This window comes from Hyla sarda, unplaced genomic scaffold (genome assembly GCF_029499605.1).
Source record: "Hyla sarda isolate aHylSar1 unplaced genomic scaffold, aHylSar1.hap1 scaffold_932, whole genome shotgun sequence".
NCBI classification, from domain to species: Eukaryota; Metazoa; Chordata; class Amphibia; order Anura; family Hylidae; genus Hyla; species Hyla sarda.
In genome coordinates this window covers 130874-142411 of record NW_026610962.1, presented here as the reverse complement: position 1 = coordinate 142411, position 11538 = coordinate 130874, and the positions used below count along the sequence as shown (strand labels likewise).

The window sequence follows — 11538 nt, the reverse complement described above, 5'->3', positions numbered from 1 at the left end:
GCAGAGTGTAAACAACAACAACCCAGCTTTGTTGTGTATGTAACCATAGGGATTTGTGATGTCACCTAGAACCTTCACAGCAGCGACAGCTTTATGAGGAGCATCAGCACTGCTCTGCCTGAGCAGAACCATCACCGCCATAGGTTGTCAAATAACCCGGGTTTAACCCACACAGGTAAGTCCAATGGGGTGCAGGCATGTCCTCTATGCTTACAGCTTCCCGTGGGTGTTGGTTTGATACCGTTTGGGGACAGCCAAGGAGGCATCTGCAGGCAACAAAGGTAGGTGTGTGCTTGTGTGTGTGTTTCCTATGCAGATCCTAAGCCCAGTGTCACATGCAAGTAGGAGGAGTAAGAAGGGTTCCTGGCAAATCCGGGTTATGGATTGCATTTAAAAAGGCCCCGTGGGAGTGCAATGGGCCCCTGTCTTGCTGCTTAGCAATAATGGTATGGGTTTAGGTTCTGCTGTGTGTACTGGTGGTTGACTGCCCCCCAGCCCAGAGTGTGCATGGAAAATTGTCTGGCAGCCTCCCTGACAGCAAGCAGTGATAGTGCCCATGAAGGGCACCTTGTTGGGCCCGCCCCTTTCACGGTTATCGCTTCTCGGCCTTTTGGCTAAGATCAAGTGTAGTATCTGTTCTTATCAGGGGAGATACCATGATCGCTACGGTCTGAAGAACTCCAAGCATTGTGGTAGAGATTTTGCGTAGTACGATTGCAGTACTTTTCGTTCTTATTAGAACCGCATTTCTCTAGAGCATACCACCTGAAGATCGTCTCCTGCCTGCCTCGGAACATCTGAAGAAGGAGAAGATCTTGAAGACTGCAGCTCCGGAAGAAGCCGACGAAGAACCTGGAAGAAGGGAATCGGCGGTGAATTCCGGAACAGCGGCGAAGAGGAAGGCGGCGCAGAATCTTTTCGAAGAAACTCGCTGCCTCTGGAGAAGGATTTGCATAGCTCCTCCCACCGGGACCGGATCTGCATAGCTCCTCCCACCCGGGAAAGAAGACTTTGCGAAGCCTCTCTCCACAAGCAAGCAAGGAAGCGGAAAAGAGCCTGCTGGAAGAAGCCATGGCCTCAACCAGCAAGTCCACCCAGGAGGCTGCAGGGCAAGGCCTGGAGGTCCAGCCCCAACCACAGCAAGCTTCAACCTCCACCACGGCAAGGCAGAAGGGCGGCAGAATTCCTAACCTGGAAGCTCCAACCCTGGAGCCCTGGATGAGGCAGACTGTTGCCTTGAAGCTCAAGCCCGTGGACGGAAGGGTGCCGGACATGTCCCACGACGTGTTCTGCAAGAAGATGCTGGCGGATCAAGGCTTCCCCACGGCTGACACCCTGGGAATAGCAACCTTCTTTTCGGGAATCTTCTACATCACCTTTGCCACCATTGGGACCTGTAGAAGATACTGGGAGGTGGTGAAAGCGGCGAGTCCCGAATCCCCTTTCTCTCGCTTTGTGGGCAACTGCCTTATTCAAAGAGAGGAGAGGCGGGTGACGGTCTCAATGCGGAACCCACACACCCCAGGCACGGACATCTCGACCTTCCTGAAGCGCTTCTGCACCGTGGTGAGGGAGCCCACCCGCATCCTGAACTCACTCGGATACTGGACCTGCAAGTGGTCTGTGGTCGTCAGACTCAACAAGAACCCTGCTTCTCCAGACGGACTACAGCACCTGCCAACGACATTTTCCTTGGGCAACTCCACAGGACTTATCTTCTACCCGGACATGCCGCAGACCTGCAGGAGATGTGGCAAGATGGGCCACGAGGGCAAGGACTGTACGGAGGATGCCTGCAGGTATTGCCGTGTGACAGGTCACACGACCAAGGACTGCCCCAAGAGCAAGACCTGCAACCTCTGCGGACTGGCAGCCCACAGCTACAAGGACTGCCCCCAGAGGGAGAGAACATGGGCATCTGTGGCAGCGAGAGCACCGAAGCCAGCCCCAGCTCCGGAGCCAACACCACGGATGGCCAAGCCGACCAAGGAGGGTAAGAAGGCGAAAGCCACCACCCCTGCCCCGTCCCGCCCCTCCCCTGCACCTCCCGCCCCATCCCCTGCCCCTCCCGCCCCATCTCCTGCCCCATCCCGCCCCACCCCTGCCCCATCCCGTCCCACCCCTGCCCCATCCCGTCCCACCCCTGCCCCTCCTGCCCCATCCCGTCCCACCCCTGCCCCTCCTGCCCCATCCCGTCCCACCCCCACCCCTCCTGCCCCATCCCGCCCCACCCCTGCCCCCCGTACCCCACCCCGGCCCACCCCTGCCCCCCGTACCCCACCCCGGCCCACCCCTGCCCCGTCCTCCCCTGCCCGGCCCACCCCTGCCCCGTCCTCCCCTGCCCGGCCCACCCCTGCCCCGTCCTCCCCTGCCCGGGCACTCTCTCCTGCCCCCCGCCCCACCCAGCCTCCTTTCTCTCCTGGCCCAGCAGCACCTAACCCCCCTCCAGCTGCTGGTGCCCGCCCTTCGGAGGACTTTCCTGTGCTTCCTCCCCCAGGTACCATACAGAGGAAGAGGAAAGGAAGGGACAACGTATCAGAAGAGTCCCACAAAAGAAAGATAATCGAGACCTGCGAAACCCCTCAAGCTTCAGATGAGGAGGAGGAGATGGAGCAGGTCTGCGAGAGCCCTGAGGCTTCAGAAGGAGAGGAGGTGATGGAGCAGGCCCAAGTGGAGCAGGTCCAAGCAGAGCCAGTCCAAGCTCAATCTATGGAGGAGCTGCTGCAGGACCCAGAGGTTAAGAAAATCCTGGACACTCCGTCCAACACGGTCTACGACGAGTTCTTGGAAGGGCGCTACGAGAAGCCACACGAGCCGACAGGCGCCAGAGAAGAGGACCCGTCCGACCAGACTGGTAACTAGTATCAGAACTAACCTCTCTTTTTTATTCCCATGGCTGATCTCAACATCTTCTGCATTAATGTGAGGAGTATTAGAGCTTGGTTTAGATTCCAGACTGTTCTTACGTTCTTAGATTCCCAGAGGTGTGATGTTTACATGTTGCAGGAATGTGCTTTGTCTGCTTCTAGGTCTTACAACCATCTGGCCAGGCAGTGGCCTCACGGCCCTTCCTACTGGTCTGGTGGGGGCGACAATAGGTCTGCGGGGGTGGCCATCCTGATCAGGGGAGGTAACTTTGCACTTGATTCCGTCCGGGAGCTCGTCTGTGGCAGACTTCTTGTCGCAGACGGTTCCTGGGCGGGTGAGCCCGTGCGGCTCATCAACGTGTACGCCTCCCCTGAGAGGGATGTCCGACTGGAGGTTCTCCAGGCCCTGCGGGCTGAACTCGCCACCACTAGGGCAGTAGTGTTGGGTGGTGACTTCAACTGCCCCATTGAGGTGGACGGGCGCAGTTCTGGCACATCCGCCAACCTGGACGTGACGTCTAAACTGCTGATTGAGATGGTGACGGAGGCATCCTTGCAGGACGTTGTCGGGTCCATCGGGAACGGCTCCGTAAACTATACGTGGAGCCGCCCCGATGGCTCGCTCCGTTCTCGGATAGACTTCATCTTCACTTCGAGAGCAGTCAGAAAGGTGTCGTACTCTATGGTCCCCTGCTTCTTCTCTGACCACAGGGCCATTCGATTCCGGGGGACTCTGGGCCATGGATTCCCACCTGGCCCAGGCTCCTGGAAGTTGAATTGTGCCCTGTTGGAGCAGAGGGAGGTCATGGAGGAACTTAGGGATGCGTACCTTGTATGGCGAAATGACAAATGTCTGTTCAAGTGCATCAGCGACTGGTGGGAATATGTTAAAGTCGAATTCCGTTGTTTCTTTCAGGCAAAAGGCAGACAACAGGCGTGTGCGAAGAAGTGGGACTTGAGGAAACTGCAGCGCGAGCTGCGGTCCCTGCAGGACCTGCTCCAGTGTGGCTGGGACGTCAGGGAGGAGCTGGAGGAGACCAAAAAGAGCTTGAAAAGGCACTTTGAGGAGGAATCCAAGCGAATCGTCTTTCGTTCCAAGGTGGAGAACCTGGAGAAGGGTGAGAAATGTAACTCTTTCTTTTTCAGGAAGCTCCATGCCGGCCACACGCCCCTGACTGAGCTACGAGATGAGACCGGACACATGAGGAGCGGCAAGGAGGAAGTGATGGGGGTCGTCCACGACTTCTACAGCAACCTCTACGCCCCCAAGTCATCCGACCCCGAAGCCGCCGAGAGGTTCCTGTCAGGTGTCACTAACGTTGTTGATCCCGCAGGTGCGGCGGCTATGGACGATCCCTTGACGGTGGGGGAGCTGCTCTCTGCCGCTAAATCCTTTAAGCCCGGCAGGACCCCGGGCAGTGACGGTCTCCCGGCCGAGCTCTACGTAGCGCTGGGTGACCTGACCTGTCCGGACCTGTTGGAGGTGTACGAGGAGATGGTGGTGGGGGGCAGAATGCCTCCGTCGTTGAGGGAAGGGATGATCACGATCTTGTATAAACGGAAGGGGGAGAGATGTGACCTGAAAAACTGGCGTCCCATCTCTCTCCTGAACGTGGACTACAAGATCCTCGCCAAGGTGCTGGCCAACAGGCTGAAACCTGTCATGGGGCAGATCGTCCATCCGGACCAGACCTGCAGCATTCCTGGCCGCAGGATTGCCGACAGCCTTGCCCTTGTGAGAGACACGGTCCATTACATCCAGGACCGCGGGGGCCGCGCCGCCCTGGTCAGCTTAGATCAGGAGAAGGCGTTCGACCGTGTCTCCCACGCATTCATGGACAGGGTTTTGCGCAGGCTGGGTCTGGGGAAGATGTTTTGCTCTTTTGTTAACGTTATGTATTTTGACATTTACAGCACGGTGTTGGTGAACGGCTGGAAGACTGACCCCTTTTCCATTCTTTCAGGGGTTAGACAAGGCTGCCCTCTTTCACCTCTCCTTTTTGTTTGTGTTATAGAGCTCTTCGCTGAGACTATCCGGCAGAGTGGAGAGATCAGAGGGATCACCGCACCAGGACCAGATCGCCACGAGGTCAAGTGCTCGCTCTACATGGACGACGTGACCGTCTTCTGCGCTGACCAGCGTTCGGTGACTGCACTCGTCCAGACCTGCGAGGACTTCGGCAGAGCTTCGGGGGCAAAAGTCAACTGCGGGAAGTCGGAGGCCATGCTCTTCGGGGAGTGGCACCTGGCTTCTTCCGCCCCCTTCCCCTTTACTATTAAGCCGGACTTCATTCAAATTCTTGGAGTCTGGTTCGGGAAGGAAGGAGCGGCCCTTAAGTCTTGGCAAGACCGACTAGGAAGGATAAACTCAAAGATAGGACTGTGGAGCTCCAGAAAGCTCACGATGGAAGGCAAGGCACTTGTCCTGCGGAGTGAAGTTTTGCCTGTGCTCCAATATACCGCACAGGCCTGGCCTCCCCATACCACCGTTTGCAAGGCCATCACCCGGACAGTATTTGGCTTCGTCTGGGGCAAAATGGACAGAGTCAAGAGGACCGTGATGTACAAGGAACCCCGCAAGGGTGGGAAGGGAATACCCGACATCCCCGCTCTGCTGAGGGCCTCCTTTGCATGTGTCACGGTGCAGCGGACTCTTGTAGAAAAGACTGGCTCAGCGGGCAGGTCCATGTCTCGCTTGCTTCTCATGCCCCTCTGGAGACAGCTGGGCTGGGACAAGTGGGACAGCTCCATCCCTTACAACTGGAACACTCCCTGGTTCTATGGGGATGTTGTCCGGTTTGTGAGGGAGCACCAGCTGGAAGGACTGAAACCAGACCTATGGAAGCCAAAGACAATCCACAAGCTCATCCGAGCTAAGGACTCGACCGAGCTGGTTCTGGGACTCCCCGCAGCCACTGCAGAGACAGTTTGGAACAATGTGGCCTCAAAGCGGCTTACCAATGGACACAAGGACTTGTCGTGGATGGCCGTCATGGGAGGTCTCTCTCTCAGGTCATTCATGCATGCCCGCAACCTGTGCAAGACCCGGTACTGCCCCCGTTGCCCCTACGTGGAGGAAACATCTTTCCACGTGTTTTGGCAGTGCCCCTTTGCACAGGGTCTGTTGGACGCCCTAGAACAGGAACTCAGAGACTCAGTGCCCAGGAGCTGCCTATCGTACCATTCGGTGCTTTACGGCCTGTTCCCTGGGACCCACGACGTGGAGGCCATCCAGGAGGCCTGGCGCCTTATGAACTGTTTTAAGGACGCAGTGTGGCTCTCCAGGAACCGCCTCGTGATCAACAGGGAAAACATGTCCGTCCGGGACTGCCGCAGGTTCATCAAGAACCTGCTTAGAGACTATTCCATCTTGGACAGCTCGGCCGTTGATGAGGAAGAAGAGGAGTGAAGACCCCTCTCCTTCTCCCATGTCTCCCTGAAGATACAGCCCAACAGTTTGGCCCTGTGATCCGCCCCCTCCCTACCCCCACATAGTCGCCCACACCCCTACCCCGATCACAGATTGTATTATTTGGTTTTTGTTTGATCTCTTGTGCTTTTCTATTGCAGGATTGAGCTGAATGTTAGAGTAGCATGGTGTGCGATGTATAGCTTAGGGAACCTTTGCTGTGTATTGTACTATCATGCTTTGTGTGACTGTAATTTATTGTACGACTTGTAATGACTGAACGGAAAATAAAGCTCTTTCAATCAAAAAATCTGTTCTTATCAGTTTAATATCTGATACGTCCCCTATCTGGGGACCATATATTAAATGGATTTTTGAGAACGGGGGCCGATTTCGAAGCTTGCTTCCGTCGCCCTATGCATTGACCCGATATGGCAGTATCTTCGGGTACAGTGCACCACCCCCTTACAGGGTTAAAAAGAAAGATTCCTACTTTCATTGCTACCTGCTTGCTGGCTAGCCAGCTAGCCAGCCCTGTGGGCCTTGCTGCTGCTGCAGCCAAAAAACAAAAGGTGGTGCTGCTGCTGCTTCTGCTTCTGCTTGTGTCTGGCCGCTGTTGGAGCGTCCAGGCACAGGACTTCTGCTGCTGCTGACTAAATGGCCTCCTTAATTGGATCATTTGAGTAGCCAGCACACCTGTGCAGGTAGGGCATGACATGATAGGCAGCTGCCTTGATAGCGGGTGGGTGCTGAATGTTCCTAATTGACAAAATAAGATTAATGCTTATGAAGAAATATAAAATCTCATCCCTTCCCCAATATCGCGCCACACCCCTACCCCTTAATTCCCTGGTTGAACTTGATGGACATATGTCTTTTTTCGACCGTACTAACTATGTAACTATGTAACATAACATGGGGGGGGGGGGGGGGGGTCTCCTGGCTGTTCACACAGGTGTGTCATTGCTGTACATTGACCATGCATTGCTTCTGTGGTATTGCAAAGGCAAAGACAAATGCTTCCAGCCATCCATTGCACTAATGGATTGGTCATCAGCTGGCTGTCTATGTCCCGCATCAATATAGACCAAAGTACAGAGGGTTAGGCTATGCTATTGTGCACCTACCTGATGCATCAGAAGGTGCGAGGCCCTTGCTAAATTCTGTGCACAGACTTTGAGATCTATACTTTAGACTGTATCTAAACCTGCTCCAACATGGACTGACATTCTGGCCTACTTTCAGCCGATGCGACTTGTCTGTCGCTGAACAGTCGCTTTTTATGTATTCAGCACCTATGTATAATGTTGTAAAAATGCTCTAGAAGCTAAAGTCGCAGAAATGTCACACATATTTGGCCTGCAACTTTCTGTGCGACAAATTCAGACAGGAAAAATCAGTATAAATCCTTAGAAAATTATCCCCCAGTGTCTCCATCTGCTGGCGGTATTGAATAAGCATTGCTGCACTGATGGGGTATGCATTAGACGAAAAAAAAGAAGAAAAAGAAGAATAATACGCCCAGAAAAGAGGCGAAAAGGAGAAAAACGTTAAAAAACGTGAAAAAAAAGTAAGAGGAAGAGAAGGGAAAAAAAGGTGGAAATGGGTTTAAAAGTGATTTCGGCGGAGAAATATATATATATATATATATATATATATATATATATATATATATACGCGCACACACACACATATATATATAAACGTATTCTCCGTTGAGATATTGCAGCCGCTGCTGTGTCCAGGCCCAGGAGCCTTAGCACTGTGCTGTGATGTCACTCAATACCACTGACATCACTAGGTGTAAACAACATCTCTCCTTTGCTGTGTATGTGACTATGGAGCTGTTTGGTGATGTCGTCTATTATGGCCTTCATAGAAGCAACAGGAGATTGTTGCATCCATCTAGAACCCTCAGAACTACAGTGCTATGATGTCACTCACTTCCACAGGCCTTGCAGAGTGTAAACAACAACAACCCAGCTTTGTTGTGTATGTAACCATAGGGAATTGTGATGTCACCTAGAACCTTCACAGCAGCGACAGCTTTATGAGGAGCATCAGCACTGCTCTGCCTGAGCAGAACCATCACCGCCATAGGTTGTCAAATAACCCGGGTTTAACCCACACAGGTAAGTCCAATGGGGTGCAGGCATGTCCTCTATGCTTACAGCTTCCCGTGGGTGTTGGTTTGATACCGTTTGGGGACAGCCAAGGAGGCATCTGCAGGCAACAAAGGTAGGTGTGTGCTTGTGTGTGTGTTTCCTATGCAGATCCTAAGCCCAGTGTCACATGCAAGTAGGAGGAGTAAGAAGGGTTCCTGGCAAATCCGGGTTATGGATTGCATTTAAAAAGGCCCCGTGGGAGTGCAATGGGCCCCTGTCTTGCTGCTTAGCAATAATGGTATGGGTTTAGGTTCTGCTGTGTGTACTGGTGGTTGACTGCCCCCCAGCCCAGAGTGTGCATGGAAAATTGTCTGGCAGCCTCCCTGACAGCAAGCAGTGATAGTGCCCATGAAGGGCACCTTGTTGGGCCCGCCCCTTTCACGGTTATCGCTTCTCGGCCTTTTGGCTAAGATCAAGTGTAGTATCTGTTCTTATCAGTTTAATATCTGATACGTCCCCTATCTGGGGACCATATATTAAATGGATTTTTGAGAACGGGGGCCGATTTCGAAGCTTGCTTCCGTCGCCCTATGCATTGACCCGATATGGCAGTATCTTCGGGTACAGTGCACCACCCCCTTACAGGGTTAAAAAGAAAGATTCCTACTTTCATTGCTACCTGCTTGCTGGCTAGCCAGCTAGCCAGCCCTGTGGGCCTTGCTGCTGCTGCAGCCAAAAAACAAAAGGTGGTGCTGCTGCTGCTTCTGCTGCTTCTGCTTCTGCTTGTGTCTGGCCGCTGTTGGAGCGTCCAGGCACAGGACTTCTGCTGCTGCTGACTAAATGGCCTCCTTAATTGGATCATTTGAGTAGCCAGCACACCTGTGCAGGTAGGGCATGACATGATAGGCAGCTGCCTTGATAGCGGGTGGGTGCTGAATGTTCCTAATTGACAAAATAAGATTAATGCTTATGAAGAAATATAAAATCTCATCCCTTCCCCAATATCGCGCCACACCCCTACCCCTTAATTCCCTGGTTGAACTTGATGGACATATGTCTTTTTTCGACCGTACTAACTATGTAACTATGTAACATAACATGGGGGGGGGGGGGTCTCCTGGCTGTTCACACAGGTGTGTCATTGCTGTACATTGACCATGCATTGCTTCTGTGGTATTGCAAAGGCAAAGACAAATGCTTCCAGCCATCCATTGCACTAATGGATTGGTCATCAGCTGGCTGTCTATGTCCCGCATCAATATAGACCAAAGTACAGAGGGTTAGGCTATGCTATTGTGCACCTACCTGATGCATCAGAAGGTGCGAGGCCCTTGCTAAATTCTGTGCACAGACTTTGAGATCTATACTTTAGACTGTATCTAAACCTGCTCCAACATGGACTGACATTCTGGCCTACTTTCAGCCGATGCGACTTGTCTGTCGCTGAACAGTCGCTTTTTATGTATTCAGCACCTATGTATAATGTTGTAAAAATGCTCTAGAAGCTAAAGTCGCAGAAATGTCACACATATTTGGCCTGCAACTTTCTGTGCGACAAATTCAGACAGGAAAAATCAGTATAAATCCTTAGAAAATTATCCCCCAGTGTCTCCATCTGCTGGCGGTATTGAATAAGCATTGCTGCACTGATGGGGTATGCATTAGACGAAAAAAAAGAAGAAAAAGAAGAATAATACGCCCAGAAAAGAGGCGAAAAGGAGAAAAACGTAAAAAAACGTGAAAAAAAAGTAAGAGGAAGAGAAGGGAAAAAAAGGTGGAAATGGGTTTAAAAGTGATTTCGGCGGAGAAATATATATATATATATATATATATATATATATATATATATATATATATATATATATATACGCACACACACACACATATATATAAACGTATTCTCCGTTGAGATATTGCAGCCGCTGCTGTGTCCAGGCCCAGGAGCCTTAGCACTGTGCTGTGATGTCACTCAATACCACTGACATCACTAGGTGTAAACAACATCTCTCCTTTGCTGTGTATGTGACTATGGAGCTGTTTGGTGATGTCGTCTATTATGGCCTTCATAGAAGCAACAGGAGATTGTTGCATCCATCTAGAACCCTCAGAACTACAGTGCTATGATGTCACTCACTTCCACAGGCCTTGCAGACTGTAAACAACAACAACCCAGCTTTGTTGTGTATGTAACCATAGGGATTTGTGATGTCACCTAGAACCTTCACAGCAGCGACAGCTTTATGAGGAGCATCAGCACTGCTCTGCCTGAGCAGAACCATCACCGCCATAGGTTGTCAAATAACCCGGGTTTAACCCACACAGGTAAGTCCAATGGGGTGCAGGCATGTCCTCTATGCTTACAGCTTCCCGTGGGTGTTGGTTTGATACCGTTTGGGGACAGCCAAGGAGGCATCTGCAGGCAACAAAGGTAGGTGTGTGCTTGTGTGTGTGTTTCCTATGCAGATCCTAAGCCCAGTGTCACATGCAAGTAGGAGGAGTAAGAAGGGTTCCTGGCAAATCCGGGTTATGGATTGCATTTAAAAAGGCCCCGTGGGAGTGCAATGGGCCCCTGTCTTGCTGCTTAGCAATAATGGTATGGGTTTAGGTTCTGCTGTGTGTACTGGTGGTTGACTGCCCCCCAGCCCAGAGTGTGCATGGAAAATTGTCTGGCAGCCTCCCTGACAGCAAGCAGTGATAGTGCCCATGAAGGGCACCTTGTTGGGCCCGCCCCTTTCACGGTTATCGCTTCTCGGCCTTTTGGCTAAGATCAAGTGTAGTATCTGTTCTTATCAGTTTAATATCTGATACGTCCCCTATCTGGGGACCATATATTAAATGGATTTTTGAGAACGGGGGCCGATTTCGAAGCTTGCTTCCGTCGCCCTATGCATTGACCCGATATGGCAGTATCTTCGGGTACAGTGCACCACCCCCTTACAGGGTTAAAAAGAAAGATTCCTACTTTCATTGCTACCTGCTTGCTGGCTAGCCAGCTAGCCAGCCCTGTGGGCCTTGCTGCTGCTGCAGCCAAAAAACAAAAGGTGGTGCTGCTGCTGCTGCTGCTGCTGCTTCTGCTTCTGCTTGTGTCTGGCCGCTGTTGGAGCATCCAGGCACAGGACTTCTGCTGCTGCTGACTAAATGGCCTCCTTAATTGGAT

General features: G+C 52.2%; 2 non-coding genes and 2 pseudogenes across 2 annotated transcripts; all 4 read left to right on the top strand.

Moving 5' to 3' along the window:
* Nucleotides 1-594: 594 nt before the first annotated feature.
* On the top strand, nucleotides 595-767 carry LOC130350060 (U2 spliceosomal RNA; annotated as a pseudogene).
* A 5798-nt stretch (nucleotides 768-6565) lies between these two features.
* Nucleotides 6566-6739, top strand: LOC130350040 (U2 spliceosomal RNA; annotated as a pseudogene).
* Nucleotides 6740-8827: 2088 nt separating this feature from the next.
* Nucleotides 8828-9018, top strand: LOC130350035 (U2 spliceosomal RNA). Its single transcript, XR_008887244.1, has one exon. It is a non-coding gene; the product is annotated as a U2 spliceosomal RNA (small nuclear RNA).
* Nucleotides 9019-11122: 2104 nt separating this feature from the next.
* LOC130350034 (U2 spliceosomal RNA) lies at nucleotides 11123-11313 on the top strand. The gene has a single exon (XR_008887243.1). It is a non-coding gene; the product is annotated as a U2 spliceosomal RNA (small nuclear RNA).
* Nucleotides 11314-11538: the final 225 nt, after the last annotated feature.